The 24,777-nt window shown below is 43.4% G+C and overlaps 1 protein-coding gene across 3 annotated transcripts in view; it reads left to right on the plus strand.

The window, feature by feature from the left end:
* Positions 1 to 24,777, plus strand: part of LOC126260192 (UDP-glycosyltransferase UGT5-like) — a 369,168-nt gene that overhangs the window by 175,286 nt on the left and 169,105 nt on the right. The gene's annotated exons all lie outside the window — the stretch shown is intronic.

Consider the following 24,777-nt stretch of genomic DNA (forward strand, 5'->3'; position numbering starts at 1 on the left):
GGGCCGCTGCTGTTTTTAATCTTTATTGCGTGTGCACTAGTTACTAAAATTAAAAAACTGAAATAATTAGATGCTATCCTGTCACTTTTAAAATAATTAATAATCATGAACCGTTTTTAAATTCAAACGTCAGATTTGGACTGGGGAAAGTATTAGTCAGCGACATACTAAGTTAATGACCAGGAAATTTAGTTTAGGAATGGTCATTAACATACAAACTGCACTACAGTTTTTATCCTCCACAGCTCCCTCTAATACCATGCAAGTTATTCCGTGACGTCCTAACAAACGGCCTGCCATCCTGTCCTTTCTTCTTGTCTACGTTTTCCGTACATTCCTTGTCTCGCCATTCCTGCGGAGAACCTCCTCATTACCTTATTTGGCCACCTAATTTTCAACATTATTCCGTAGCACCACATCTCAAAAGCTTCGATTCTCTTCTTTTCTGGTTTTTCCGCAGTCCATGTTTCACTACCATTCAATGCAGTGCTCCAAACGTACAGTCTCAGAAATTTCTTTATCAAATTAAAGCCGATGTTTGATACTAGTAGACTTCTCGTGGCCAGGAATGCTCTTTTTGCAAGTGCTTGTCTGCTTCTTATGTCCTCCTTACTCCGTTCATCAAGGCTTATTTTGCTACCTAGATAGCAGAATTCATTAACTTCATCTACTTCGTGACCATCAATCATGATATTAAGTTTCTCGCTGTTCTAATTTCTGCTGCTTGTCATTACTTTCACCTTTCTTCAGCTTACTTTCAATCCATACTCTGTACTCGTTAGACTGTTCATTCCATTCAGCAGATCATATAATTATTCTTCACTTTCACTCAGGATTGCTATGTCATCAGCGAGTCGTATATTGATATCCTTTCACAATGAATTTTTATTACACTCTTGAACCTTTCTTTTATTTCCGTCATTGATTCTTCCATGTATGGATTGAACAGTATGGGCGAAAGACTACATCCCTGCTCTACATTCTTTTTTTATCCCAGCACTTCGTTCTTGGTCTTCGATTCTTATTATTCCCTCTTGGTTCTTCGACATATTGTATATTACCCGAAATTCCCACAGCTTACCCCTATTTTTCTCAGAATTGATATTCATACAAGTCGTTCTCTTTTCTCCAAAGGTCTCTTTAATTTTCCTGTAGGCAGTATCTATCTTACCCCTAGTGATATACGCCTCTACATTTGTCCTCTAGCCATGCCTGCTTAGCCATTTTGCACTTCCTGTCGATCTCATTTTTGAGACGTTTGTATTCCTTTTTGCCTGCTTCATTTACTGCAATTTTATATTTTCTCCTTTCGTCAATTAAATTCAATATTTCTTCTGTTACCCAAGGATTTCTGCTAGCCCTCGTCTTTTTACCTACTTCATTCCTCTCCCTGAAACTCTGTACAACCTCTGGTTTAGTCAGTTTATCCAGGTCCCATCTCCTTAAATTCCCACCTTTTTGTAGTTTCTTCAGTTTTAATCTACAGTTCATAACCAATAGATTGTGGACAGAGTCCACATCTGCCCCTGGATGTGTCTTACAATTTTTAACCTGGTTCCATAAATCTCTGTCTTACCATTATATAATCTATCTGAAACCTGTCAGTATCTCCAGGCTTCTTCCATGTATACAACCTTCTTTCATGATTCTTGAACCAAGTGTTAGCTATGATTAAGTTGTGCTCTGTGCAAAATTCCACCAGGCGGCTTCCTCTTTCATTTCTTACCCCCAATCCATATTCACCTACTACGTTTCCTTCTCTCCCTTTTCCTACTACCGAATTCCAGTCACCCATGACTATTAAATTTTCGTCTCCCTTCACTATCTGAATAATTTCTTTTATTTCATCATACATTTCTTCAATTTCTTCATCATCTGCAGAGCTAGTTGGCATATAGAGTTGTACTACTGTAGTAGGCGTGGGCTTCGTGTCTATCTTGGCCACAACAATGCGTTCGATGTGCTGTTTGTAGTAGCTTACCCGCATTCCTATTGTTTTATTCATTATTAAACCTACTCCTGCATTACCCCTATTTGATTTTGTATTTATAACCCTGTATTCACCTGACCAAAAGTCTTTTTCCTCCTGCCACCGAACTTCACCGCATTCCTATTGTTTTATTCATTATTAAACCTACTCCTGCATTACCCCTATTTGATTTTGTATTTATAACCCTGTATTCACCTGACTAAAAGTCTTGTTCCTCCTGCCAGCGAACTTCACTAATTCCTACTATATCCAACTTTAACCTATCCATTTCCCTTTTTAAATTTTCTAACCTACCTGCCCGATTCAGGGATCTGAAGTCTGTGGGTATTTCGCCTGTCTCATACATCTTGCTCACCAGATGGTAGAGTTTTGTCAGGACTGGCTCTCCCAAGGCCATGAGTAGTTCTAATGGAATGTTGTCTACTCCCGGGGCCTTGTTTCGACTCAGGTCTTTCAGTGCTCCGTCAAACTCTTCACGCAGTATCTTATCTCCCATTTCATCTTCATCCTCTTCCATTTCCATAATATTGTCCTCAAGTACATCGCCCTTGTATAAACCCTCTATATACTCCTTCCACCTTTCTGCCTTCCCTTCTTTGCTTAGAACTGGGTTTCCATCTGAGCTCTTGATATTCATATAAGTGGTTCTCTTCTCTCCAAAGGTCTCTTTAATTTTCCTGTAGGCAGTATCTATCTTACCCCTAGTGAGATGAGCCTCTACATCCTTACATTTGTCCTCTAGCCATCCCTGCTTAGCCATTTTGCACTTCCTGTCGATCATATTTTTGAGGTGTTTGTATTCCTTTTTGCCTGCTTCATTTACTGCATTTTTATTTTTTCTCCTTTCGTCAATTAAATTCAATATTTCTTCTGTTACCCAAGGAGTTCTACTAGCCCTCGTCTTTTTACCTACTTCCTACTTTTTACCTGCTGCCTTCACTACTTCATCCCTCAGAGCTACCCATTCTTCTTCTACAGTATTTCTTTCCCCCATTCCTGTCAATTGTTCCCTTATGCTCTCCCTGAAACTCTCTACAACCTCTGGTTCTTTCAGTTTATCCAGGTCCCATCTCCTTAAATTCCCACCTTTTTGCAGTTTCTTCAGTTTCAATCTGCAGTTCATAACCAATACATTGTGGTCAGAATCCACATCTGCCCCTGGAAATGTCTTACAATTTAAAACCTGGTTCCTAAATCTCTGTCTTACCATTATATAATCTATCTGATACCTTTTGGTATCTCCAGGATTCTTCCAGGTATACAACCTTTTTTTGATTCTTGAACCAAGTGTTAGCTATGATTAAGTTATGCTCTGTGCAAAATTCTACAAGGCGGCTTCCTCTTTTATTTCTTCCCCCCAATCCATATTCACCTACTATGTTTCCTTCTCTCCCTTTTCCTACTGACGAATTCCAGTCACCCATGACTATTAAATTTTCGTCTCCCTTCACTACCTGAATAATTTCTTTTATCTCGTCATACATTTCATCAATTTCTTCATCATCTGCAGAGCTAGTTGGCATATAAACTTGTACTACTGTAGTAGGCATGGGCTTTGTATCTATCTTGGCCACAATAATGCGTTCACTATGCTGTTTGTAGTAGCTAATCCGCACTCCTGTTTTTTTATTCATTATTAAACCTACTCCTGCATTACCCCTATTTGATTTTGTATTTATAACCCTGTAATCACCTGACCAAAAGTCTTCTTCCTCCTGCCACCGAACTTCACTAATTCCCACTATTTCTAACTTTAACCTATCCATTTCCCTTTTTAAATTTTCTAACCTACCTGCCCGATTAAGGGATATGACATTCCACGCTCCGATCCGTAGAATGCCAGTTTTCTTTCTCCTGATAACGACGTCCTCTTGAGTAGTCCCCGCCCGGAGATCCGAATGGGGGACTATTTTACCTCCGGAATATTTTACCCTAGAGGACGACATCATAATTTAACCATACAGTAAAGCTGCATGCCCTCGGGAAAAATTACGGCCGTAGTTTCCCCTTGCTTTCAGCCGTTCGCAGTACCAGCACAGCAAGGCCGTTTTGGTTAGTGTTACAAGGCCAGATCAGTCAATCATACAGACTGTTGCCCTTGCAACTACTGAAAAGGCTGCTGCCCCTCTTCAGGAACCATACGTTTGTCTGGCCTCTCAACAGATACCCCTCCGTTGTGGTTGCACCTACAGTACGGCTATCTGTATCGCTGAGGCACGCAAGCCTCCCCACCAACGGCAAGGTCTATGGTTCATAGGGATGCACAGATTGAAAAGTAGGGGCGAAAGGCTGCATCCTTGTCTTACACACGAGCACCTCGTTCTTGGTCGTCCACTCTTATTGTTCCCTCTTGGCTGTTGTACAACTTGTATATGAACCGTCTCTCCCTATAGCTTACCCCTATTTTTCTCAGAATTTTGAACATCTTGCACCATTTTATATTGTCGATTGCTTTTTCCAGATCGACAAATCCTACGAATGTGTCTTGACTTTTCTTTCGTCTTGCTTCCATTATTAACCGCAACGTCAGTCTTGCCTCTCTCGTGCCTTTACCTTTCCTAACGCCAAACTGATCACCATCTAGCGCATCCTCAATTTTCTTTTCCATTCTTCCGTATATTATTCTTGTAAGCAGCTTCGACGCATGAGCTGTTAAGCTGATTGTGCGATAATTCTCGCACTTGTCAGCTCTGTCTTATTTGACCTCAAATCCTCCAAAGCTCTTTTAAAGTCTGATTCTAATACTGGATCCCTTATCTCTTCTAAATCGTCTATGTCTTCTTCTACCACATCAGACAAATCTTCCCCCTCATAGTGGCTTTCAATGTATTCTTTCCACCTGTCCGCTCTCTCCTCTGCATTTAACAGTGGAATTCCCGTTGCACTCTTAATGCTACCACCCTTGCTTTTAATGTCACCGAAGGTTGTTTTGACTTTCCTGTATGCTGAGTCTGTCCTTCCCACAATCGTTTCTTTTTCGATGTCTTCACATTTTTCCTGCAGCCATCTCGTCTTAGCTTCCGTGCACTTCGTATTTATTTCATTCCTCAGCGACTTGTATTTCTGCACTCCTCACTTTCCCGGAACATTTTTGTACTTCCTTCTTTCATCAATCAACTGGAGTATTTCATCTGTTACCCGTGGTTTCTTCGCTGTTACCTTCTTTGTACCTATGTTTTCATTCCCAACTTCTGTAATGGCCCATTTTAGAGATGTCAATTCCTCTTCAGCTGCACTACCTACTGAGCTATTCCTTATTGCTGTATCTATAGCCTTAGAGAAATTCAAGCGTATCTCGTCATTCCCTAGTACTTCCGTATCCCATTTCTTTGCGTATTGATTCTTCCTGACTAATGTCTTAAACTCTTCATCACTACTATATTGTGATCTGAGTCTACATGTGCTCCTGGGTAAGCCCTACAATCTAGTATCTGATTTCGGAAACTCTGCCTGAGAATGATGTAATTTAACTGAAATCTTGAAATCTTACCGTATTTCCCGGCCTTTTCCAAGTATACCTCCTCCTCTTGTGATTCTTGAACAGGGTATTTCCTGTTACTACCTGAAACTTGTTACAGAACTCAATTAGTCTTTCTCCTCTCTCATTCCTTATCCCAAACCCGTATTCACTTTTAACCTTTTCTTCTGCTCCTTCCCCTACAACTGGATTCTAGTCCCCCATGACTATTAGATTTTCACCCTCCTTTCCATACTGTATTAACCTTTCAATATCCTCATACACTTTCTCTCTCTCTCTCTCTCTCTCTCTCTCTCTCTCTCTCTCTCTCTCTCTCTCTCTCTTTCTCTCTCTTCACTTTCAGCTTGCAACGTCGGCATGTATACCTGAACTATCGTTTTCGGTGCTGGTTTGCTGTCGATTCTGATAAGAACGACCCTGTCACTGAACTGTTCACAGACACACACACTTTCTGCCCTACCTTCCTTTTCATAACGAATTCTACTCCTGTTACACCATTTTCTGTTGCTGTTGATATTACCCTCTACTCTTCTGACGAGAAATCCTTGTCTTCCTTCCACTTCACTTCACTGACCCATCCTATATCTGGAGTAAGCCTTTGCATTTCCCTTTTCAGATTTTCTAGTTTCCCTACCACGTTCAAGCTTCCGACATTTCACGCCCCGTCTCGTAGAAAGTTGTCCTTCCCTTGATTAGTCAGTCTTTTTCTCATGGTAACTTCCCCCTTGGCAGTCCCTTCGCGGAGATCCGAATGGGGGACTATTCCGGAATATTTTGCCAATGGAAAGATGATCATGACACTTCTTCAGTTACAGGGCCACCTGTCTTGTGGATACATGTTACGTGTCTTTATTCAGTGGTTTCCATTGCCTTCTGCATCCTCATGCCATTGATCAAAGCCGATTCTTCCGCCTTTAGGGGCAGTTCCCAAACGCATAGGACAAGAGTGTGCCCCGAACGTCTGTCCGCTCCTCCGCCCTCTTTGACAAGGCCGTTGGCAGAATGAGGCTGACTTCTTATGCCGGAAGTCTTTGGGCGTCAGTGCTGATTATTAATCAAAATTTAAGCAGCGGCGGATTTCAAACCCGGGACCGAAGACTTTTTGATTATGAATAAAAGACGCTACCCCCATTTTTTTTTTCATTTTGTTCGGTATTCTTCGTTGTGTTTGGTCTGTGCAGAAGTCACAAGACATCCGTTTAAGTTGATCGTTGATTTCTTTACCCAGTTTTTTATTACAGAGGCACCTAGACAACTCTTCGTCATTTTGTTTAGCATTTAACTTAATATACCCTCCTCTGGCACCTTAATTCAGGGCGAAAACAGTAAATTACATAAAGAAAAGGATTGAGCAGCAGATTGTCTCTATAACAGCCACATATTACATTACATGTTTTTCATCTCACATTTTGCTAAGATTAATTATCGGAGCCCCAAACTCATATTCAATACATCTATGCGTAATATGTCGGTATACACATACTTCCCTCCTCTCACCTGATGAATGATAAGCATGAATGAGAGTGTTCAAAGTTAATTTCAGTATCTAGATCTGTGGCAGTAAAAGTAGTTTGCTACTGTGACAGAACAGGCACCCCTATTAAGCACGTACCAGGTAGCAAAGAGGTTTCTGTTCGCCTTGGACGAAGCTCTTTATAGGTTGGCACCACACAATGGGGAGCTCTCTGGGAACTTCCGGAGGAACGGGAGCGTAGGTTCCAAAAGAGTTCGCTCAGCAGTGTTCCAGGAGACGCGAGACGGGCAACAACGACTAGGTGTGAATGCGCCTATTCATAGTTAACTCATTATCTTTATATTTGTAGAGCTCCAGTCAAAATTAACGTCCAGCTCTCATTGTCCGTTGAGCAATATACGGAATTTTTCTTACTAATTTCGGAACATGTGAACAGTGGCACTTAGCCACGCAAGCAAGCTGTTGTTCTGCTCCGTCCTTGTCTCAGCACCTGTTAAGTACGGACTCCTGAGAGCCTCATGTTCGCAGATCGTATCTCACTGTAATATATCCTGTCCAATTTGGTCAGCTATTCTGAATTTTACCACTTATTTTATGCAGAATTTTTCTTTGTGACCACCACGTGTTTGCGGATTGTGAGAATCGTTAAATGTCACAGTTACTGATCCTCGGAGTAAAACTTCCAAATTAGTTTCAGAACTTCTTGTATAGTGCGACTATTAAGTATATTCTTATCGATGAGCTCTTGTTCACTTGCTTCGTGCATTCAGGCCAAGGCAACGACCGTTTTCCAACCACGTGCATACTAATAACGTTTTTCTTTTTTCTTATATTTGTCCTTAATATCTATTATAAGTGTATATGCGCGTGAATGTCGCCATTGAAAGATTCCTCTGACCCTTTCATAATTAATAATTAATGGTGTTGGGACCTCCAAGATGCACTTGTAAATCAAATTTCGTAACTCATCCGAGAGGGTTATGAAAACAGCCACCATCACCCATTTATTAGTTGTTTAGTTTGTTCAGCTGTTCTCGAATAAACGTGAATTTTTACCACAGCACATGCTTACGGACTCCCTCGAAAACTTCTATTTTACGCCGTACTGTTACCCGTTGTGCAACAGATAAATGTGGCCAAGTTATTTATTTAATATTTATTCAGCTATCATAAATTTGCAGATCTGGCAACTAAATTAATTTAAGCATCAAAGGTTTTTCTTTCGTGTACATCCAGATAGATTTAAGTGTCAGGAAGTCGTTTCTGAAAGTATTTGTATGGTGTGTAGCCATGTATGGATGTGAAACATGGACGATAACCAGTTTGGACAAGAAGAGAATAGAAGCTTTCGAAATGTGGTGCTACAGAAGAATGCTGAAGATAAGGTGGGTAGATCACGTAACTAATGAGGAGGTATTGAATAGGATTGGGGAGAAGAGAAGTTTGTGGCACAACTTGACTAGAAGAAGGGATCGGTTGGTAGGACATGTTTTGAGGCATCAAGGGATCACAAATTTAGCATTGGAGGGCAGCGTGGAGGGTAAAAATCGTAGAGGGAGACCAAGAGATCAATACACTAAGCAGATTCAGAAGGATGTAGGGAGCAGTAGGTACTGGGAGATGAAGAAGCTTGCACAGGATAGAGTAGCATGGAGAGCTGCATCAAACTAGTCTCAGGACTGAAGACCACAACAACAACAACATCCAGATACCGTCTTTCCATCCTCCATGTTAATACACTCCTGGAAATTGAAATAAGAAGACCGTGAATTCATTGTCCCAGGAAGGGGAAACTTTATTGACACATTCCTGGGGTCAGATACATCACATGATCACACTGACAGAACCACAGGCACATAGACACAGGCAACAGAGCATGCACAATGTCGGCACTAGTACAGTGTATATCCACCTTTCGCAGCAATGCAGGCTGCTATTCTCCCATGGAGACGATCGTAAAGATGCTGGATGTAGTCCTGTGGAACGGCTTGCCATGCCATTTCCACCTGGCGCCTCAGTTGGACCAGCGTTCGTGCCGGACGTGCAGACCGCGTGAGACGACGCTTCATCCAGTCTCAAACACGCTCAATGGGGGACAGATCCGGAGATCTTGCTGGCCAGGGTAGTTGACTTACACCTTCTAGAGCACGTTGGGTGGCACGGGATACATGCGGACGTGCATTGTCCTGTTGGAACAGCAAGTTCCCTTGCCGGTCTAGGAATGGTAGAACGATGGGTTCGATGACGGTTTGGATGTACCGTGCACTATTCAGTGTCCCCTCGACGATCACCAGTGGTGTACGGCCAGTGTAGGAGATCGCTCCCCACACCATGATGCCGGGTGTTGGCCCTGTGTGCCTCGGTCGTATGCAGTCCTGATTGTGGCGCTCACCTGCACGGCGCCAAACACGCATACGACCATCATTGGCACCAAGGCAGAAGCGACTCTCATCGCTGAAGACGACACGTCTCCATTCGTCCCTCCATTCACGCCTGTCGCGACACCACTGGAGGCGGGCTGCACGATGTTGGGGCGTGAGCGGAAGACGGCCTAACGGTGTGCGGGACCGTAGCCCAGCTTCATGGAGACGGTTGCGAATGGTCCTCGCCGATACCCCAGGAGCAACAGTGTCCATAATTTGCTGGGAAGTGGCGGTGCGGTCCCCTATGGCACTGCGTAGGATCCTACGGTCTTGGCGTGCATCCGTACGTCGCTGCGGTCCGGTCCCAGGTCGACGGGCACGTGCACCTTCCGCCGACCACTGGCGACAACATCGATGTACTGTGGAGACCTCACGCCCCACGTGTTGAGCAATTCGGCGGTACGTCCACCCGGCCTCCCGCATGCCCACTATACGCCCTCGCTCAAAGTCCGTCAACTGCACATACGGTTCACGTCCACGCTGTCGCGGCATGCTACCAGTGTTAAAGACTGCGATGGAGCTCCGTATGCCACGGCAAACTGGCTGACACTGACGGCGGCGGTGCACAAATGCTGCGCAGCTAGCGCCATTCGACGGCCAACACCGCGGTTCCTGGTGTGTCCGCTGTGCCGTGCGTGTGATCATTGCTTGTACAGCCCTCTCGCAGTGTCCGGAGCAAGTATGGTGGGTCTGACACACCGGTGTCAATGTGTTCTTTTTTCCATTTCCAGGAGTGTAGATACCTCACTTTTATGGACGCCTTCATCACGAGCCGATACCCAACACGATCTTTCACCGGCAGATACCCTTCAATTTAGATCACCCAGACTCGTAAGGCGCCAGCCAGTTACGGCAGCCCGAGAGGTGATACGCTAGAAATGTAATTCAGTCACTGCGGAATTCAGGACCCCAGAGGAGCTAGGAATGAAACACGTCCTAGATAGCTGGGAACCGCTGTCAGAAAGCACGTGGCTTGGAGCTGACGCTCTTTGCAACGGAAAGCAGTCAACATGTGATTCCTCTCCCACGATCTCTACTAGCTACTCACTGCGAGTGCATAGAGCGCTTGTTGTCAGCCGTTGACTCTTCACGAGCGCAAATAACCTCTGCTGAGGGGACGATCTTACTTGACACATAGGCCACAATGGATTGTTGTCGAACATTACAAGAAAATATGAAAATAAAAAACCCGAAATAAATGTCAGACTGACTGCGAGACCAGTACACCCCTGCGAGGAATGTGGATTATGTGACTGCTTGCAGCCTGTTGTTAAGTATCGCCGCAATCCCAACCGTGTAATCGCATTTAGAATCTCACGCTGCCAACGGTGACTCGGGTTCTCCAAACGTGGCTGACATGATGGCGGTGGTTTTAATTGAATAGAGGTATGCGTAAAGCCAAGTGGTTGCGGACTTCTGAGGTGCTTTGTGTATGCGTCCCACGTCTAGTCCATTGGCCATCGTTACATGATCTGCGCAAGTACAGCTACATTTTGTTCAGTTGCTCATTAGTAGTGACGCGGGTCTTCTGTGAAGTAAAAGTCAGTGTGGGATGATGGCTAAGTGGGTCAGACGTCAAATCCAAATGTTCAAAGTTCAATACACTATCACGCCAAGAATTTTAAGTCGCTTTATCACCGCATTCACCTCAGGCGCTGATTTTTATTGTGTAATATCCCGAATTAAATGGTTTTCCCCAAATACGTGGCTTGGTAGATCATTTCGAATGTTGGAGGAAATCTTGGGTTTATCACTTTCAGTAGGGCCATGCTTAGTAATGTCAACATTCGGATTTACAGTTTTGTATTCGGAATATAGAGCTCTCTATACTTCAAATTGACGGGGGCAGTGTAAAGGGTCAGTTTGGTAGAACATAGCGATGCAAGTACGCAACCCACATAAAATCTGTTAGACGTCGCTACGAGAAAGCATCATAGTCATTCCATAGCTTCACACTATCCGTAAACATAAGACACTTTCACTTTTTCGACAAATATTTCTGAAACCATAAATACCGTGAGCACTCCACCCCTGCTAACACAAAACTGTTGTTGTTGTTGTTGTGGTCTTCAGTCCTGAGACTGGTTTGATGCAGCTCTCCACGCTACTCTATCCTGTGCAAGCTTCTTCATCTCCCAGTACCTACTGCAACCTACATCCTTCTGAATCTGCTTAGTGCATTCATCTCTTGGTCTCCCTCTACGAATTTTACCCTCCACGCTGCCCTCCAATAGTAAATTTGTGATCCCTTGATGCCTCAGAACATGTCCTACCAACCGATCCCTTCTTCTAGTCAAGTTATGCCACAAACTCCTCCTCTCCCCAATCCTATTCAGTACCTCCTCATTCGTTATGTGATCTACCCATCCAATCTTCAGCATTCTTCTGTAGCACCACATTTCGAAAGCTTCTATTCTCTTCTAGTCCAAACTATTGATCGTCCATGTTTCACTTCCATACATGGCTACACTCCATACCAATACTTTCGGAAACGACTTCCTGACACTTAAATCTATACTCGATGTTAACAAATTCCTCTTCTTCAGAAACGCTTTCCTTGCCATTGCCAGTCTACATTTTATATCCTCTCTACTTCGACCATCATCAGTTATTTTGCTCCCCAAATAGCAAAACTCCTTTACTACTCTAATCGTCTCATTTCCTAATATAACCCTCAGCATCACCCGACTTAATTCGACTACATTCCATTACTCTCGTTTTGCTTTTGTTGATGTTCATCTTATATCCACCTTTCAAGACAATGTCCATTCCGTTCAACTGCTCTTCCAAGTCCTTTTCTGTCTCTGACAGAATTACAATGTCATCGGCGAACCTCAAAGTTTTTATTTCTTCTCCAAGGATTTTAATACCTACTCCGAATTTTTCTTTTGTTTCGTTTACTGCATGCTCAATATACAGATTGAATAACATCGGGGAGAGGCTACAACCCTGTCTCACTCCCTAACCAACCACTGCTTCCCTTTCATGTTCCTCGACTCTTATAACTGCCATCTGGTTTCTGTACAAATTGTAAATAGCCTTTCGCTCCCTGTATTTTACCCCTGCCACCTTCAGAATTTGAAAGATTATTCCAGTCAACATTGTCAAAAGCTTTCTCTAAGTCTACAAATGCTAGAAACGTAGGTTTGCCTTTTCTTAATCTAGGTTCTAAAATAATTCGTAGGGTCAGTATAGCCTCACGTGTTCCCATATTTCTACGGAATCCAAACTGATGTTCCCCAAGGTCGGCTTCTACCAGTTTTTCCATTCGTCTGTAAAGAATTCGTGTTAGTATCTGTCAACGCCTGCTTTCTTTGGGATTGGAATTATTATATTCTTCTTGAAGTCTGAGGGTATTTCGCCTGTCTCATACATTTTGCTCACCAGATGGTAGAGTTTTGTCATGACTGGCTCTCCCAAGGCCATCACTAGTTCTAATGGAATGTTGTCTACTCCCGGGGACTTGTTTCGACTCAGGTCTTTCAGTGCTCTATCAAATTCTTCACGCAGTATCACATCTCCCATTTCATCTTCATCTACATCCTCTTCCATTTCCATAATATTGTCCTCAAGTACATCGCCCTTGTATAGACCCTCTATATACTCTTTCCACCTTTCTGATTTCCCTTCTTTGCTTAGAACTGGGTTTCCATCTGAGCTCTTGTTATTCATACAAGTCGTTCTCTCTTCTCCAAAGGTCTCTTTAATTTTCCTGTACGCTGTATCTATCTTACCTCTAATGAGATAAGCCTCTATATCCTTACATTTGTCCTCTAGCCATGCCTGCTTAGCCATTTTGCACTTCCTGTCGATCTCATTTTTGAGGCGTTTGTATTCCTTTTTGTCTGCTTCATTTACTGCATTTTTATATTTTCTCCTTTCGTCAATTAAATTCAATATTTCTTCTGTCACCCAAGGATTTCTATTAGCCTTCGTCTTTTTACCTACTTGATCCTCTGCTGCCTTCACTACTTCATCCCTCAAAGCTACCCATTCTTCTTTACAAAACTATCACATCTAAAAACATGTCGTTGCGATGATCTCCAGTGCGAAGACCGGTTTGATGCAGCTCTCCATCATGCTATCAAATTCTGTGTAGGCCTCTTCTTCTCCGAATAACTGCTGCAGCCTACGTCCTTCTAAATCCGCTTACTGTGCTCATACCTTGGTCTCTCATCTATGATTTTTACTCCTCTCCTGTACCCCACAATTCCCTCCAATACTAAACTGGTGATCTCTTGCTGTCTCAGAATGTGTCCTGTCAACCGATCCCTTCTTTTATTAAAGTTGTGGCACAAATTTCTTGTCCCTGATTCTACTTAGTAACTCCTCGTCAGTAACGCGATCTACCCCTCTAATTTTCAGGATTCACTATACACCACTCTTCAGAAGCCTCTGTTGTTTCCGTTTTTAAACTGTTTGTTGTTCATGTTCCACTTCTATACATGGCTACACGCCAGACAGCCCCTCAGAAAACACTTCCCAAAACTTACATCCATATTCGATGTTAACGAACTGCATTTTATATAATCTCTACTTCAGCCATCATCAGTTGTTTTTCTCCACAAATAGCAATTTTAGTGTCTCGTTTCCTAATCTAATTCCCTCAGCATCAACTGATTAAATTCGACTACACATTATCCTTCTTTTGCTTTTGGCCGGCCGGTGTGGCCGAGCGGTTCTAGGCTCTTCAGTCTGGACCGCTACGGTCGCAGGTTCGAATCCTGCCTCGGGCATGGATGTGTGTGACGTCCTTAGGTTAGTTAGGTTTAAGTAGTTCTAAGTTCTAGGGGACTGATGACCTCAGATGTTAAGTCCCATAGTGCTCAGAGCCATTTTTCTTTTGCTTTTGTTGATGTTCGTTTTACATTGAAGGGCCAAAGAAGCTAGTACACCTGCCTAATATCGTATGGGGCTCAAACGAGCACGCAAAAGTGTTGCAACACGACGTGGCATGGACTAGACTAAGGTCTGAAGTAATGCCGGAGGCAACTGACACCATGAATTCTGCAGGGCTGACGATAAATCCGTAAGAGTACGAGGGTGTGGAGATCTCTTCTGAACAGCACATTGCAGGGCATCCTAGATATGCTCAATAATATTCATCTCTGGGGACTTTGGTGACCAGTGGAAGTTTTTAAACTCATAAGAGTGTTCCTGGAGCCACTGCGCAGCAATTGTGGTCGTGTGGGGTGTCGCACTGTCTTGCTGGAATTGCCCAAGTCGGTCGGAAAGCACAATGGACATCAATGGATGCAGGTGATCAGAGAAGATGCTTACGTACATATTACCTGTCAAGAGTCGTATCTAGATGTATCATGGGTCCCACATCTTTCCAACTGTACATGCCCCACACCATTACAGAGCCTCCACCAGCTTGAAGCTTGATGAGTCCCCTGCTGACATGCAGGGTCCATGGGTTCAAGATTTTGTCTCCATACACATACACGTCCTTCCACTCAGTAAAATTTGAAACGAGGCCCGACCGACCAGGCAATATGTTTCCAGTCATCAACAGTCCAATGTCAGTGTTGACGATCCCAGACGAGGCGTAAAACGTTGTGTCGTGCAGTCATCAAGTGTACAGGAGTGGGCCTTCAGCTCCGAAAGCCCATATCGATGATGTTTCGTTGAATGGTTCGCACGCTGACTCTTGATAGTCCTGCATTGAAATCTGCAGCAGTTTGGGGAAGCGTTGCACTTCTGTCACGCTGAACGATTCCTTCAGTCGTCGTTGGTCCCGTTCTTGCAGGATCTTTTTCCGGCCGCAGCGATATGGGAGATCTGATGTTTTACCAGATGCCTGATACTCACGGCACATTCGTGAAATGGTCGTACGGGAAAATCTCCACTACCTCGGAGATGCTGTGTCCCATCTCTCGTGCGTCGCCTATAACCACGTTGTTGTTGTTGTGGTCTTCAGTCCTGAGACTGGTTTGATGCAGCTCTCCATGCTACTCTATCCTGTGCAAGCTTCTTCATCTCCCAGTACCTACTGCAACCTACATCCTTCTGAATCTGCTTAGTGTATTCATCTCTTGGTCTCCCTCTACGATTTTTACCCTCCACGCTGCCCTCCAATGCTAAATTTGTGATCCCTTGATGCCTCAAAACATGTCCTACCAACCGATCCCTTCTTCTAGTCAAGTTGTGCCACAAACTTCTCTTCTCCCCAATCCTATTCAATACCTCCTCATTAGTTACGTGATCTACCCATCTTATCTTCAGCATTCTTCTGTAGCACCACATTTCGAAAGCTTCTATTCTCTTCTTGTCCAAACTAGTTATCGTCCATGTCTCACTTCCATACATGGCTACACTCCATACAAATACTTTCAGAAACGACTTCCTGACACCTAAATCTATACTCGATGTTAACAAATTTCTCTTCTTCAGAAACGCTTTCCTTGCCATTGCCAGTCTACATTTTATATCCTCTCTACTTCGACCATCATCGGTTATTTTACTCCCTAAATAGCAAAACTCCTTTACTACTTTAAGTGTCTCATTTCCTAATCTAATTCCCTCAGCATCACCCGACTTAATTCGACCACATTCCATTATCCTTGTTTTGCTTTTGTTGATGTTCATCTTATATCCTCCTTTCAAGACACTGTCCATTCCGTTCAACTGCTCTTCCAAGTCCTTTGCTGTCTCTGACAGAATTACAATGTCATCGGCGAACCTCAAAGTTTTTACTTCTTCTCCATGAATTTTAATACCTACTCCGAATTTTTCTTTTGTTTCCTTTACTGCTTGCTCAATATACAGATTGAATAACAACGGGGAGAGGCTACAACCCTGTCTCACTCCTTTCCCAACCACTGCTTCCCTTTCATGCCCCTCGACTCTTATAACTGCCATCTGGTTTCTGTACAAATTGTAAATAGCCTTTCGCTCCCTGTATTTTACCCCTGCCACCTTCAGAATTTGAAAGAGAGTATTCTAGTTAATGTTGTCAAAAGCTTTCTCTAAGTCTACAAATGCTAGAAACGTAGGTTTGCCTTTTCTTAATCTTTCTTCCAAGATAAGTCGTAAGGTCAGTATTGCCTCACGTGTTCCAACATTTCTACGGAATCCAAACTGATCTTCCCCGAGGTCCGCTTCTACCAGTTTTTCCATTCGTCTGTAAAGAATTCGCGTTAGTATTTTGCAGCTGTGACTTATTAAACTGATAGTTCGGTAATTTTCACATCTGTCAACACCTGCTTTCTTTGGGATTGGAATTATTATATTCTTCTTGAAGTCTGAGGGTATTTCGCCTGTCTCATACATCGTGCTCACCAGATGGTAGAGTTTTGTCATGACTGGCTCTCCCGAGGCTATCAGTAGTTCTAATGGAATGTTGTCTACTCCCGGGGCCTTGTTTCGACTCAGGTCTTTCAGTGCTCTGTCAAACTCTTCACGCAGTATCTTATCTCCCATTTCGTCTTCATCTACATCCTCTTCCATTTCCATAATATTGTCCTCAAGTACATCGCCCTTGTATAAACCCTCTATATACTCCTTCCACCTTTCTGCCTTCCCTTCTTTGCTTAGAACTGGGTTGCCATCTGAGCTCTTGATATTCATACAAGTGGTTCTCTTCTCTCCAAAGGTCTCTTTAATTTTCCTGTAGGCAGTATCTATCTTACCCCTAGTGAGACAAGCCTCTACATCCTTACATTTGTCCTCTAGCCATCCCTGCTTAGCCATTTTGCACTTCCTGTCGATTTCATTTTTGAGACGTTTGTATTCCTTTTTGCCTGCTTCATTTAATGCATTTTTATATTTTCTCCTTTCATCAATTAAATTCAATATTTCTTCTGTTACCCAAGGATTTCTATTAGCCCTCGTCTTTTTACCTACTTGATCGTCTGCTGCCTTCACTACTTCATCCCTCAGAGCTACCCATTCTTCTTCTACTGTATTTCTTTCCCCCATTCCTGTCAATTGTTCCCTTATGCTCTCCCTGAAACTCTCTACAACCTCTGGTTCTTTCAGTTTATCCAGGTCCCATCTCCTTAAATTCCCACCTTTTTGCAGTTTCTTCAGTTTCAATCTGCAGTTCATAACCAATAGATTGTGGTCAGAATCCACATCTGCCCCAGGAAATGTCTTACAATTTAAAACCTGGTTCCTAAATCTCTGTCTTACCATTATATAATCTATCTGAAACCTGTCAGTATCTCCAGGCTTCTTCCATGTATACAGCCTCCTTTCATGATTCTTGAACCAAGTGTTAGCTATGATTAAGCTATGCTCTGTGCAAAATTCTACAAGGCGGCTTCCTCTTTCATTCCTTCCCCCCAATCCATATTCACCTACTATGTTTCCTTCTCTCCCTTTTCTTACTACTGAATTCCAGTCACCCATGACTATTAAATTTTCGTCTCCCTTCACTACCTGAATAATTTCTTTTATCTCGTCATACATTTCATCTATTTCTTCGTCATCTGCAGAGCTAGTTGGCATATAAACTTGTACTACTGTAGTAGGCATGGGCTTTGTGTCTATCTTGGCCACAATAATGCGTTCACTATGCTGTTTGTAGTAGCTAACCCGCACTCCTATTTTTTTATTCATTATTAAACCTACTCCTGCATTACCCCTATTTGATTTTGTATTTATAACCCTGTAATCACCTGACCAAAAGTCTTGTTCCTCCTGCCACCGAACTTCACTAATTCCCACTATATCTAACTTTAACCTATCCATTTCCCTTTTCAAATTTTCTAACCTACCTGCCCGATTAAGTGATCTGACATTCCACGCTCCGATCCGTAGAACGCCAGTTTTCTTTCTCCTGATAACGATGTCCTCTTGAGTAGTCCCCGCCCGGAGATCCGAATGGGGGACTATTTTACCTCCGGAATATTTTACCCAAGAGGACGCCATCATCATTTAATCATACAGTAGAGCTGCATGTCCTCGGGAAAAATTACGGCTGTAGTTTCCCCTTGCTTTCAGCCGTTCGCAGTACCAGCACAGCAAGGCCGTTTTGGTTAATGTTACAAGGCCAGATCAGTCAATCATCCAGACTGTTGCCCCTGCAACTACTGAAAAGGCTGCTGCCCCTCTTCAGGAACCACATGTTTGTCTGGCCTCTCAACAGATACCCCTCCGTTGTGGTTGCACCTACGGTACGGCCATCTGTATCGCTGAGGCACGCAAGCCTCCCCACCAACGGCAAGGTCCATGGTTCATGGGGGGAGGATAACCACGTTATGAGTCACCTAAATCTTGGCAACCTGCCATTGTAGCCATAGCAGTAACCGATCTAACAACTGCTACAGACACTTGTTGTCTTATATAGGCGCTGCCGACCGCAGCGTCGTATTCTGCCCGTTTACATATCTCTGTATTTGAATACGCATGCCTATACCAGTTTCTTTGCCGCTTCAGTGTACATCCTCCTTCCAAGATGCTATCCATCCCGTTCATCTGCTCTTCCAAGTACTTCGCTGGAATTACAGTGTCTTCGGCAAACCTGGAAGTTTTTTTATTTCTTCTTACTGAATTTTATTCCTTGTTCAAATTTTTCTTTGTTTTCCTTTACTACTTGCCCAAGGTATAGATTTGACACTTCAGATGTGTTTACAGTAGTCGTACTGTGATATTTCTGGCTGTGGTCGCCAGTATTTTATCTTGCTAGTAGCTCACCTTGATGCAGCTTCACACAAGTGAAGTAGCACATGGTACAAAAGTGCAATGAGGTACAAGCAGCAGATGGTACAGTAGGTAGCAGTCCCGTGGGAGAGTCCGCCAATTGTACTGAACTTGCTTCTGATTGGTCGGCACATTCGGGTGTTAGGCACCAAAACGCCAAACTTCTCTTATTAATTATTTATGTACTTTTCATTGTATTTAATCCAGTTTTCATTATGACAATCTCTCATGGTTACCCTACGAGTCTACCGTTTTTGTTTATTAAATTTCACTAGTTTTGAGAAACATAGGAGTAATGATATTACAAGCGAGGTGCTTCGGACACCTTCGAGTCGCTTTCGCGCACCTGGAAGACGAAGTACTTCGGCTGCGCTAGTCACTCTGTTTCTCATTTTTGCGTGGAAAATGGTTACGAATAAATAAAAAATAGTTATTTACTTCCTAAATTTTGATTCTCTAAAACTAAAACTCACCCTCTTTCCCCATAGGACGGGGTTTGAGAGAGAGGAATTAAGAGTTCTACCGTAACCATTTTCCACGCAAAAATGAGAATATGGATTTTCTTGAATTACAGCGCCAGCTAGCAAGAATCAGAACAAATGTTTAAGACAAAATGTACGTACTTTTTATGTGGAATGTGATTCTGCAATAAAAAATGGAGGTTCCTATTTGAAATTTTAAAGTTGCCTCCCGCCCCACCCACAGGAGGCTGGGGTGGCGGGCTAATTTTAGTACCAGCAGATGTCCTCCTCGAAAATAATCAACTTTGGATTCTACACACTTTTTCGTATGAAGCTTATTTTTCGAGTTATTCTGGTTTGTCAAACTAAAATTTACATCCCGTATATCGGTAGTTATCAGAAAAGTTACCGCACTCTTAAGAAAGCTGTGTCGAGTATTGTAGAAGACAGTGTAAAAAGTGATATTTTAAAATATAAACAAACAGTGTACATTAAAGAGAGGTGTCGCTTACCATCATTGTCAGTACTACAGATCTTGCCGTCTGTAGATACAGAGACTAACCTGGGCAAGTGGCATCCCATAAGAAAAAAGCACACACACAGGTTCAAGTTGGAGATGACAACATAGCCGTAGAAGATCCCAGAACCGACGAGCTGTCTTCTGCGGTCGCAGGTTCGAATCCTGCCTCGGGCATGGATGCGTGTGATGTCCTTAGGTTAGTTAGGTTTAACTAGTTCTAATTCTAGGGGACTGGTGACCTCAGATGTTAAGTCCCATAGTGCTCAGAGCCATACGAACCATTTTTGTCTTCTGCGCTGGGGACACGACTTTAGAAGACGACAGGCTGGTGGAAAGTTCGGTTAGGGAGTCTTATTCAATCTCTGCAGATCAATCCAGCTTCCAGATCTGACTTCGAATGCGACAACGTATAATTTATACTATATTATGTATATAAATTTGCTCAGCTGTTGGTGAGAAGAGCAGAGCGGAAAGTAGTGGCATACGGACTAAACGGAATAGTCTGCGCACATTCAGCGCGGTTCTGCCTTTTCAGCAGTGGTGCCGGTTACTTTGTATCCTCTCCAGCTACCCCGTAACCCGTGATTCGCCGAACGCTGGTACAGAAGGAACGAGACGATTCCACGGGCTCCGTAAGGGGCGCATTCAGCCCTCGTTGTTTACGTCTGTCGGTCTGCACGAATGCCCCCGGCTGGGTAACCGCGCCGCGCACCTCTGAGAGCTTTCGTGCATTAGAGTGATTGCGCCTTCCCGCCCCCACAAAGGAATTGCTGGCCTTCTGCGTGTTACAGTAGAAGCGAATCTAGGCGCCCTCTCTGAGAACAGGCTGCCTGCGCTACTCTTTAGTGCAGTACTTGATGGGGGCGATCGGAAAACACACGCTAACATGAAACACTCGTCGAAATTAGATCACGCTGCTGCGCAAATGTCCACCGTAGCAGTGCACTACTAAAGGGTAAAACATAGTACACATGTAATGTACAGGGTCTTTCAGAAATGATATCTTCTTCTTAGCGTTGATCCCCGGTATTACGTGCAATTTTATTTGGCTTAGCGGTCGGATTGCCTTTCTGTTGTTATATTTTCCTAAGGCTACGGTAACAGTGTCACCGAAGTCGGTGGATTACGCTGACGACCGACATCGTCCGACGACGGCCGATGTTTTCAAATAAGGACACCAGTACGTGCACGGTCACAGTGCGGTGGAACATACAGACTTCGGACGATAACCGGTGAAATTCGGAAATAATTTGTTTTCTTTGGTCGAATCGGCCGACGTCGTCACACACGAAATATGGGCTTTGAGAAACTGATAAGTTTAGTCGAAGAGAGGAGGAGTTTGTTTTATCCTGAGGATGGAAAATATCGTATCCCAAATGTAGCTCGGAATCTGTGGACTGAAATCGCAGCATTTTGGAAATCACAAGTAGGCAAAATCTTTATTGAATACTTTCGGCGTGAATTATAACCTCGAAAAATAATTTGTACACGTGAGAAGAGTGGCGTATCTTCTGCTTAAACTTGCTAGGCGGTAGTGGACATAAGCTGTCTACGAATTAATATGCCAGTAGACTAATGACTCTGTTATTCGAGGGTTTACAAATGTGATGTACGTGTTTGAACTTTTCACATTAGGTGTTCAGAGTATCATACTCTAAAATTTACGTTTGTCTTACACACATATTCTGAATTATAGTCGTTGAATGTTAGCTGACATGTCTGTTTTGCTGAATTCTTTGAAGACTAGCCGTTACCCGAAGCTGCGCTCGCATATTAGCAGTTTTGTTATGATGAGAGCTGGTGAGTAAACAAGCTACTGTGTGGGCAATAACATCAGTTGCCCACAAATGTCCGCCTGTTCGGCTAGCCATAGATCGTCGTATGCGCTCGATACTGCCCCTGCCGAGCTGTCCCAATGCAGGTAGAGATCGCGTATCTACGCATGATGCTATTGAAATAGCTGTACATTATAAAACGTGGTGTGGGAGTATGGATTTAACACACAGAAGACTGTGTGAGCAATGTATTCATTACTTTGTGTCGTATCACATAACACAAATAATAAAAGCATTTTCACAAATGTGATAAAGCGTAGTAGTAAATAGCTATTTCAAAGAGTGAATATCCTTTTCAATAACTAAATATTTTTCTTTATTCGCGTAATATTCTTCCGATCAATAAGTATATGGCGACATCACGGAATCAAGTAGCGTTTCATCACGCGTGGCATGTGAGTTATGTTCACAAACACCGTACAGTCAAACATTTCGCGCCCGTCACCAGAGGCGCCGTGTTTATATACATGTGTTTAGGTGTTATTATTCTTTGATTATGCTTCTAATTTTTATATCTTCCGTGCTTGTAGTTAGTTCGTGCATAGTTACGAGATAACTGTGATGTTTGTTCCCTTCATGTTAAGTTGAATTCAAAGCCCGGAACGATCGAACAAGCCATGTATTTATCTTCGTCTCCGGTGGCTGCGATCAATAAAGCTAACGTTAATTGTTCGAGCCAGTGTTTGTGTAGTTCGGTTTCGCCGTATTAAGTACATGCAGGTTCTAATGGCCAAACGCCAGTCCGCACAGCTTGTACCGACGAAGTGGTGACCCCGACGTGGTTTAGCTGCGTACTATCATTGGATTACGGAAGATATTTGCAAAATGACTGACGTGAATCCCTCCGTGTCATAATTGGCTGTAAGACTACGGCCTTTCTGGCGACACAATCCAGCTTCGTGATTTGAAAAGGTGGAGGCCAGTTTTTTCTATTCTGAAATTTTGGCGGACGCTACCAAGTTTACGCTGGTAAAGCCAGTCAGGTCACCAGTGCGCCACGGAAGTGTAAGGTATAATTACCTCGTCACCAGAGGTTAAATACTTATTTTTCTCCAGTCGTCTGTCTGGTTTGATGCGGCCCGCCACGAATTCCTCTCCTGTGCCAACTTCTTCATATCACAGTAGCACTACAACTAATGTCCTCAATATTTGCTGGATTAATTCCAATCTCTGTCTTCCTCTACGGTTTTTGCCCTCTATAGCTCAGTCTAGTACCATGGAACTCATTCCCTGACATCTTAATATACATCCTATCACCCTGTCCCTTCTTGTCAGTGTTTTCCACATATTCCTTTCCTCTCCGATTTTACTCAGAATGTTCTCATTCCTTACCTTATCCGTCCACCTAATTTTCAGCATTCGTCTGTACCACCACATCTCAAATGCTTCGATTCTCTTCCGTTCCGGTTTCCCCATAGTCCATATTTCACTACCATACAATGATCTGCTCCAAACGTACATTCTCAGAAATTTCTTTCCCAAATTGAGGCCTATGTTTGATACTAGTAGGCTTCTCTTGGCCAGGAACGCCCTTTTTGCCAGTGCTAGTTTGCCTTTGATGTCCTTGTTCTGTCTGTCATTGGTTGTTTTGCTGCCTAGGTAGCAAAATTCCTTCATGACCATCAGTCCTGATGTTAAGTTTCTCGCTGTTCTCGTTTCTGCTACTTCTCATTACTTTCGTCTTTGTTCGATATACTATCAATCCATATTCGATACTCATTAGACTGTTCATTCCATTCAGCATATCATGTTTTTCTTCTTCACTTTCACTGAGGATAGCAATGTCATCAGCGAATCGTCCTTGATATCCTTTCACCATTCTACTCCTCAACCTTCCTTTTATTTCATCAGTGCTTCCTCGGTTTAGAGATTGAACAATAGGGGCGAAATACTACATTCCTTTTCTTACACCCTTTTTAATCTTTTTTAATCTTTTAATTGTGTCGATTCCATAGTATGTTAAATTTTTATCGCCGTCACTTGCCACACACTGCCAAATTACAGGAGCCTTTAATTGCGGTGCTCACAGGCCCAAAGAACAGGGACAACTCGCCTGTAGCATGGGCTGATAGCTTCTGGTTGGCGTTTGAAGCAGCGAAAAAGAGCACTGTAGAAGCTGCACTACTGGCGCACCCTGAACCTACTGCAACTTTGACACTGCTGGTTGACGCTAGCCAGATGGCGGTCGGCGCAGCGTTGCAACAACGATGTATTGACGCATGGCAACAACGCGTTTTTCTCTCGCAGACTATCGCCCTCATATGAGCTGTGGAGTGCCTATGACAGAGAACGTCTGATCGTTTATGAGTGCATCAAATACATTAGGCCTCTGCTAGAAGCTAGAGACGTTGTTATCTACACCGACCACAATTAACTAATTTACACCTTTCGCCAGAGCAATAAGAAACTTCACCTAGGCAACACCATCAGCTAATGTTCATCTCACAATTCAACACGGCCGTCTGGAACATCTCCGGCATCTTCAGTGTTGTGGCCGAATGTTTGTATCAGGTCTGAAGCATTGCTAGCACGATTGATTACGCCGAACTCGCCGTCGCTCAACAATCAGATCAAGGACTTTTATCAGCAGGAACATAGACGTAGGATCTCTAGCTCATTCAGATTCCAGAGAGTAAGGTCAAGCTGTATTGTGACTTGATCACGTCAAGACCACGGCCGTTCCTTACCTACTGCCTTCAGAAGGGACGACGCCAATATGCTACACGACTTGTGTCGCCCCCGATAATCGGTCGACGACCCGCCTAGTGACGAGTCGTTACGTGTTGGGTGGGAATACAGAAAGACTGCCTTGAATGTGCGAGGTGGTGTCTTAAATGCCGACGCAACGAGATACGCTGCCATACGCAAGGACCGAGAGGGAACTTTCCGATAATAACGGCCCGTTTCCACCACGTCCACATCGACATCGTTGGCCCATGCCATCGTCC

The sequence above is a fragment of the Schistocerca nitens genome, chromosome 5 (genome assembly GCF_023898315.1).
Source record: "Schistocerca nitens isolate TAMUIC-IGC-003100 chromosome 5, iqSchNite1.1, whole genome shotgun sequence".
Classification (NCBI taxonomy): domain Eukaryota; kingdom Metazoa; phylum Arthropoda; class Insecta; order Orthoptera; family Acrididae; genus Schistocerca; species Schistocerca nitens.